Source organism: Dermacentor variabilis, chromosome 4 (assembly GCF_050947875.1).
Source record: "Dermacentor variabilis isolate Ectoservices chromosome 4, ASM5094787v1, whole genome shotgun sequence".
Classification (NCBI taxonomy): Eukaryota; Metazoa; Arthropoda; class Arachnida; order Ixodida; family Ixodidae; genus Dermacentor; species Dermacentor variabilis.
In genome coordinates, this window is record NC_134571.1 from 73,625,500 (window position 1) to 73,633,574 (window position 8,075).

Below are 8,075 nucleotides of genomic sequence, written 5' to 3' on the forward strand. Positions count from 1 at the left end.
TAAAGCTCTACACTCTGCGAAGTGGACGAAGAGCTTCACCTCCAGGCCCGTTTTTTAAATACGGAGCTTTATTATACGTGTGCGTAACTCGCAGGTTCCGGGCCCAGCGTGTACCACGCGGTAGCCCGAGAAGAAAAGGGCTGAATGAGACCCGAAACGGCGGAGCTCGAGACAGTGCGTAGTCTCCCAGCTGGAAGAGAGAAAGAGAGAAAAAAGCGCTGTGTTGAAGTAACGCACGTGGCTTAAGCAAACTTTGTTCTCCTAACAATGTTTGGACTGCGGAACACGTTTCGTTGGTATTTCAATCGGAACGTGCTACATTTTGAGCAGCCTGGGAGGTTCTGAATTTTCAGTCAGTCAATAAATCAATCGGATAATGACTTAATTAATTACTTTCTTTTCACAAAGAAAGCACATAATTCCGTGGCGTTAGTCTAAATGTCACGGAAATCTAAATGTCGATTTGGCTAGTCTTAACGGCCAGTACGAATCAAAATGGCAGCAGGTGGCTGAAAGTGAAAAAAAAAAAAAATACAGAAATGCGATATCGGCAGCAACGAAAATGTACAAAGCAGTCTCTTCTAAAGGCAATTCCAAACAAAAATTCAATAATATTGTCATGTCAACGTGACTAGAGAGAATGTTCAAAATGTAGTTTAAGCACAATGAATAAACATTATCGAAATTGGGCTCAGCTGAGGAAAGAGAACGGTACATTATTAATCTGTCTAATTACTCACTTAAGCATGTAAATGGTGCGTAGAGCAGGGGGAATACGGAGCACACTTATAAAGCATTACATTGCATGTACCAGAAAACCGAGGAACTCGTCATCCTCGAACTTCTCGAACTAATTATTTTCGGTCTTTTAGACATATCGAGATTCAAGGTTGAGTCATTTGCGCATAATATTGTTGCAAGATAAGCAAGCGGCTATTTAGTTGCTTGCTCCTTACTTTCAGTGGCAGTTACCACGAGCTTCTTCGTCCTCGTCCTGTATCGGTAATTGAGCGTAGCATTACTTTGTCGCCAGAGGAAAGTGCAAAGCCGTCAGCTTGGTGTGAACGGCTGCTACTTTATTTCTTGCTTGCCGGCCTTCTTGCTTGCTTCCTTGCTTGCTCCTCATTTCAACCAGAGCAACCACGACCTTCTGCGTCCTAGTATTGTACTCTATGTTTAATCGAGCGTGACAATATGCAGGTTCTATTGCGACACCTTAATCATCCACTGAAGGAAAGCAACGAGTGTAAGGAAAACAACGTGTTCGAATACGTGGGATACAACCAAGGTTACTGAACGTCAACAGCGAATGACGGGGTCATATTCAGCTTCGTACTCAGTCGCCCTTGTGCTGAAATGTACTTGCAGAACAGCGCTCTGAAATTCACTCAACGGGTCGAATCCTGTACGGCTTTTCTCTGTAAATGGACTGAACTTTTAAAAAGTGTTTAAAGATATTTATATTTATTTTGTAGAAGACGATTTATACCTCCATATTATTCAAATACCTGTGTAGCTCGTAAATACTCCACTTAGGCAACACTTAACAGAGTTCAGAAATTGTTGCCATTTCAAAGAAAAGGTCAAATTCTAGTGAGATGTGTGGAGCATATGTTTATAGACACTCGTTATTCATAACTCCGTATACTGTATGCTACCGCGATGCAGACAGGCATAAAATGCCGTTGCAGATACGCAGAAACCGCGCGACAAGCCTTATCAGCGCACGGTTTCGGCAGCGCATGCACTTGCGTCATTGCTGATAACGCGCACGCGTTGCCTGGCAGTGCGTTTCGCTCCCCATGCGGTAGGATGGTAGGATGCTGAAGCTTGCGCTGCTGTACTGCGGTTGCCATATCCCTCCGAAGAGCGCTTGCCTGCTCTCTTTCGCTTAATTTTCCTTGGGCTGCAAGCTCGGAGAAAACCGGCTGAGGCGACCTTTACGCAATCCGTTACCAAAGCTTGGGATAGAACGCCCGAAGGCCTCGTTAATTACCCAAGCTCTGCTGATTCAGCCTTTACAGCTAGCGGATATTCAGCACTCGTTCTGTAGCTCTGTCCAGGAAGGAAGGCCACTCGATAGCTTACAATCTATACTAACGGTTCAGACAAACAGTTGCAGGCGTCACCTCATATACGATCAGGTCGCTAAGCCACTACCTTAATTTCTACGCGGGGAAGGCCTCCACGCTTTTATGTAAATATTCATCTATGTCACAGGGCATAGATGCATATTTTCCTTGAGCGCGCGAAAGCTTTAACTAAGATGCAGGCCATCTAATAAAGACCTGCGACAAATAGCTAATACATTGCTGGGGACTATCTGCATGGCGGGTGTAGACAATCTTATGAACGAATGAAAAACGTTCGGCACCACGTTACACTCCTGTAGCAAGTGAAGGCGAAAGCCTGCTACACGCATGGTAATGCATTCAGGTATACCATCAGAGGAGTCAGTATTCTTGGAAGACATAACAAATCGCAATGTGAAGCAAACGTGCGGCGCTGTAGATCGACCCGCATAATGACACATGGGACCACCTGATGCACTCTATACTTAAAGGTTCTTTCGTTTTTTCTTTCGTTCTCTCTTTCTTTGCGTCGTTCTTTCTTTCGTTCTCTTTCTTTGTTCTTTCCTTCGTTTATTCCTTCGTTCCTTCTTTCGTTCTTTATATCTTTCCTTCCTTGTTTCTTTCGTTTCCTGAGACAGGTACATCTTTGCTTGCTTATGCGTATATTAGAAATTACTGATGATATTTTTTTTTCATCACTGATTTCTTGCACCACTGGACTAGACGCCGCTTTCTTCGGGCATGAGCCAGTGCAACGAGCCACTTAAGGCTTTCGCCTTAATAAATTTTGTTGTAAAAGGGATTGGCTCTATGGTCTACGCTGGGGTGCGGGAAGATGGGTAGAGTATGGAGAATAATAAAAAAATATCTCTCAGACAAGATTGACTCACGCGGCCTCTAATATACATCGAGCGTGGAGTATGGTCCTAAGTTATGCTACGTATTCGGAGGCTGAGACGCCCATAACAACAGTCAATAAATTAAAATAAATTGTATGGTTTAACGACCCGGAATGTCACAGTGTATGATGAGGGACATCGTTGCAGGAGGCTTTGGATTAATTTGGACCACCTCGTGATCTTTAGCACTCACGTAAGCCCAAATACGCGACTGTTTTTTGCATTACACCCAATCTAAATGCGGACGCCACGACTGGGAGTCACACTCACCACCTTGTATATAAAGACAGCGATACGTCGAAGTACATATATCTCTACTACTTAGGCGAATCATTGTTATCGCGGACATGTGGTGCATACAGCCGGGTGAAACCTTTCTACGAGCGGCACTTCTTGCTCGATTAGTCATCGACAGGTCACTGTACTGGGAGATTGTTTGGCACGACAGAGGAATAAATTCAGGTTACACATGACATCTCGCCTGAACCAATGTCACGCTAAGCAGAAGTGTATGCGACGGCAGCAGCCAGAAGATTTCAGTCCTTATTTCTGCTTGTTTGTGAATCCATTTTCCGCGCGCGTGCTCACATGCATGATTGCGGTGGCGAGAGGGGGGGGGGGGAGAGATCGCAGAAGATTGAGAGGGTCAAGCTAAATTGTTCGGTGCTTTTATTATCAAATGTATTTAAAGAGAGGTTTGTACATATGTGTGATGCCGGCTACTCCTCTTACGGGATAGTTATCGTCGGAAAGTTGTCAACAATCACCAAACTGGAAAAATACACATATGAATGAACATTCACGTACTAAGCCTCAGTACTGAAATATACATGAATGTTCGCGCAACAGATGAGTTCCCACAGCCGCACTCTAATGCAACGAATACAAATGCTGCATGAACACGAAGACACATTGAGCATGTAATTAAGGGTGCCTGTTAATAATAACGATGCGAGCTATAACTATTATATGACTTAGTATTTCTGTGATATTTTTTATTCCTTCAAGAATTGTACTAAGGCGCGCGCAGCGATGGTTTGAGAGAGAGAGAGAGAGAGGAAAGGGGAAAGGCAGGGAGGTTAACCAGAAAAAAGATCCGGTTGGCTACCCTACACCGGGGAGAGAGGGGAGGGGGAGGTAAAGTGGTAACAAAGTAGAGATAAGGAATGGAAGGAGCGTAGACACACAATCACAATCGGTCACTGGCACCGAATACTGTCATCGCACAGCACAGTGACACTTGCCGCACTATCAACATCTGTTCAGGCTACAGCCGCCTGTCCAATTCTGTCGCCCTCAAAAACCGCAACAGTGCCCTCGTCGCCCTCTGCTGCGATGGCTTGTGATGGCGGTATATTAAGATAAGTTCCTCTGTGAGAGGTCTTTGGTCAAAGCGCGCTATCGCGGTTGCGAGTGATTGTCTCTGTAAATTATATCGAGGACAGTCACAAAGAAAGTGTTGAAAAGTCTCCTCGTTGCCACAGTCCTCACACGTGGCGTCGTCGGCCCATCCAATTCGGTAAGCGAAAGACTTGGTGAAAGCCACCCCTAGCCATAGTCGACAAAGCAGGGTAGCTTCGCGACGGCAGAGTCCAGCTGGAATACAAAGGCGTAGAGGGTAGTCAAGATTGTGGAGTCGGTAGTCGTGAAAACTTCCAGCGTTCCACAAGGAGAACGTGATGTCACGGCTGATCATTCGAAGTTTTCGAGCGGCATCTGTCCTTGATAACGGTATCGGCTCATCTTCGTCCCCTTGAAGAGCCGACCGAGCAGCGTTGTCAGCGTGTTCGTTCCCTATGACTCCGCAGTGACTTGGAAGCCACTGAAATGTCACGTGGTGTCCTTTCTCAGTTAAGGTATGAATGAGTTCTCTAATCTCAAATACCAGTTGTTCGTGTGGTCCGCGCCGCAGGGCCGATAGCGAAGATTGCAGTGCAGCCTGCGAGTCACTGAATATTGACCATCTTCGAGGTTGTTCTTGGCCGACGAGACGAAGTGCAGCGCGAAGGGCTGCTAGTTCCGCGGCCATCGGTGTCGTTGGGTGACATGTCTTGAAACTGATGGTGGTGGCTTTCGCTGGGTAGACCACGGTTCCAGAGGAACACTGGAGAGTTGCCGATCCATCAGTATAAATATGTACGTGTTCGGCGTACCTCTCGTGCAAAAGGAGCAGAGTTAGTTGTTTAAGAGCAGGTGATGACAGCTCAGATTGTTTCCTGATTCCTGGTACGGTGAGGTGCACTGCGGGTCGAGCCAAACACCATGGAGGAATCGATGGCTTAGTTGCGGGGTGAAGCCTGACGGGAGGCAGGTGTAATACTCCGAAATCGTAGTACAAAATGCTGCCTGCGGCCTTTCTGACGGTAGTGTTGCCAGATGGTGGGAACAGGCACAGGCAACGTGCCTAATGTGCACTCTCAACACTTCTACCGCAATGTGTGTTTGTATAGGCCATGGACCTAAAATTTTTCCTCAGGATAGTGGCCGTCTATCCAAGCCATGTAGTTTTTTCGAGAGATTCTCGAGGCGAGAATCGGGATTTTTACAGTATAGAAGAAGGTGTTCTATGCCTTCGTCAGCCTCTTCACATGAGCATGTAGCACCGTTAGTTTTTATCCTATACAGGAAGCTTTTAGTATAGGCAGTGCCTAGTCGAAGCCTGTGAACTGTTTTTTCAACAGATCGACTAATTTTAAACGGAGTATTGAATTCTATTCCAGGATCTATATTATATAATTGAGAGTTCTGTGCATCATTTGTGAACCAAGTTTCCTTGGACAATCTACCGCATAGTTTGTTCATAGACATTGCACGTCACTCGCCGCTACAGGAAGTAGTGATAATTCTTTCTCTTGATGTGCTGCACGTGCCATGTGATCAGCTGTCACATTTCCCATGGTTTCACAGAGACTTGGAGTCCACTGGAAAGTTCTGTCGTGTTATAGATATTTCGCTTTGTCGTATGTCTTCTGTGTTTCTTATGTCAATGTGCTGCTTGCTTTTCCTAAGCTGATTTCTTTTAAGCACTGCAATGAGGCTTGTGAGTCAGTGACATTTACCCATCGAAGTGGTCCTTACTGCTCACATAAGTGACATAAAGCAGAGAGTATTGCGTAAAGTTTTGCCGTTGTGGAAGTTGTAAATTGGCAAAGCCTATAAGCTCTTTTCTCATGGTAGGCAGCTATATAAAACGCAGTTGTGGGGCTTTGTTTCAAGCATGATCCATCGGTATACACGTGAATGCGATCTACGTAATTAGTGTAAGCATGTGATCAATTTAATTGCTTTATCGCAACTACGGGCATCTCTCATTTGCAACTTAATACAGGAATTGAAGTGACTATTTCTGGAATTGATAGTCGCCATGGGGGATGAGTTGCGCAAGTAGGCCAGTATTCGTAAGCAGGCAGTAGGTTTTCGTACCACCCTAATTCTTAACGTATGCGTACAGCGGTTCTCTCCTGAAGGTTTTGATATAGTTGATGACTAGCGTGTTGTGTTGCCAAGCGAAAACAGTGACAACAAGTTTCCGTAAATTATGAAAAGTTATTGCATCAAACGTGCCTGAAAAGTTAGTTGACAGGACTCGGCAATGACCAAAGCACTGGCAGATGCACGTGGAACACCAAGACATATTCGAAGCCTTCTGGCCAGAAATATTTTGTTTCCTCTAGATTACAGGATAGACCATGTAGCACAAGAGCAGAGTATGCTTTTCTTTGTCTAATGACTGCCGAGTGAATGCGTAATAAGGAAGAGATTGAATTATATGCCCAATCTCATTCCAGCAAGTCTACGTAGAATGTTGATTAGGGAGTTAGCTTTCTCCTCTACTGCTTTTATATGCGGAACCCATGATAGCCGTCTGTCTAAGACAATACCCAAGAACTTGTCTCGCAAGTTGCAGATGCTGAGAGTCTAGCACGAGCTGGAATCTCTTGAGGTATTTCCTTGTGAAATGAAGTACAGCAGTTTCCTCAGTGAAATAATCATACCTCTGCTTTTCAAAAAATCATTCATTAGTCTTAGACCACCTTGTAGCTTTTGCTGAATTGCTTGAGTACTCGAATAAGATGCCCAAATGCATGAGTCGTTTGCATACAGTGAATAATTCAAAGTAGCAGGCAGGATATGGGGTAATTTAGCCATAACGGTTAAATAGAGATGGACTGAGTACACTACCTTGCGGAACGCCTTGATTACCTTTATGCTCTGTGCTTTTGCCATCCGCAGTTTCATTTAATATTTTCCTGTCTCTTAACAAATCCGCAATCCATCTCAGCGTTCGGTCAACTACGCCAATTTGAATTAAACCATGGAGTACTTAAGTGTGGTTGGCTGTGTCAAATACGCGCTTTATGTCTAGAAACACAGCAATAGTGATTATTCCACAGCTCCTCTCACTATCTACGTATGTAACAAGAACTAACATAGCATCCATTGCACACCGGTGCCTGCGGAAGCCCGCCATATTCTCGGGTAGTGCATTGGTGCATTCGGTCCACCACTGCAGCCTAGCCTCTACCATGTTTTTCCATAAGTCTGCATAGACAACTTGTCAGACCGACAGGGCAGAAAGAATCTAGCAATAAAGGAGTTTTACCCGGTTTTAGTATCGAAACCACTCGTGCAATATTCCAGGAGGGAGGAAGACATTCCGATATCGATGCATCATTGAGTAATATTTAAAAAAATTTTTGTGGCCACAGGACCAAGGTTTTTCAGGGCAGCATATGTGACCCGGTCAAGTCCAGCCGCTGTCCTCTAGCGGCACGATACAAGTGCGTTATTTAATTCTTCTAATGACATCGGCTGATCCAGGTCATGATGATGGCTATCGATAGAAAAATTGATCGATGCTTTGACTTCTTCGACAGAGTTAGTGTACTCAGGCTGCACTTGGACGTGTAATAAACTGACGAACTCGTTTGCAATGGCCGTTTCCGGTACTTTCTAGATTAAAGCTAGACCTCTGAATGGTTGGCCTGTTACTGCCCCATAATTAAAGCGCAGAACATTCCATAATTCTGATTCAGGCTTAAGGGGAGTAAGTGAAGTGTAGAATTCCTGCCAGCGCTTTGTACCTTGGCGCTCCAGCTGCCGA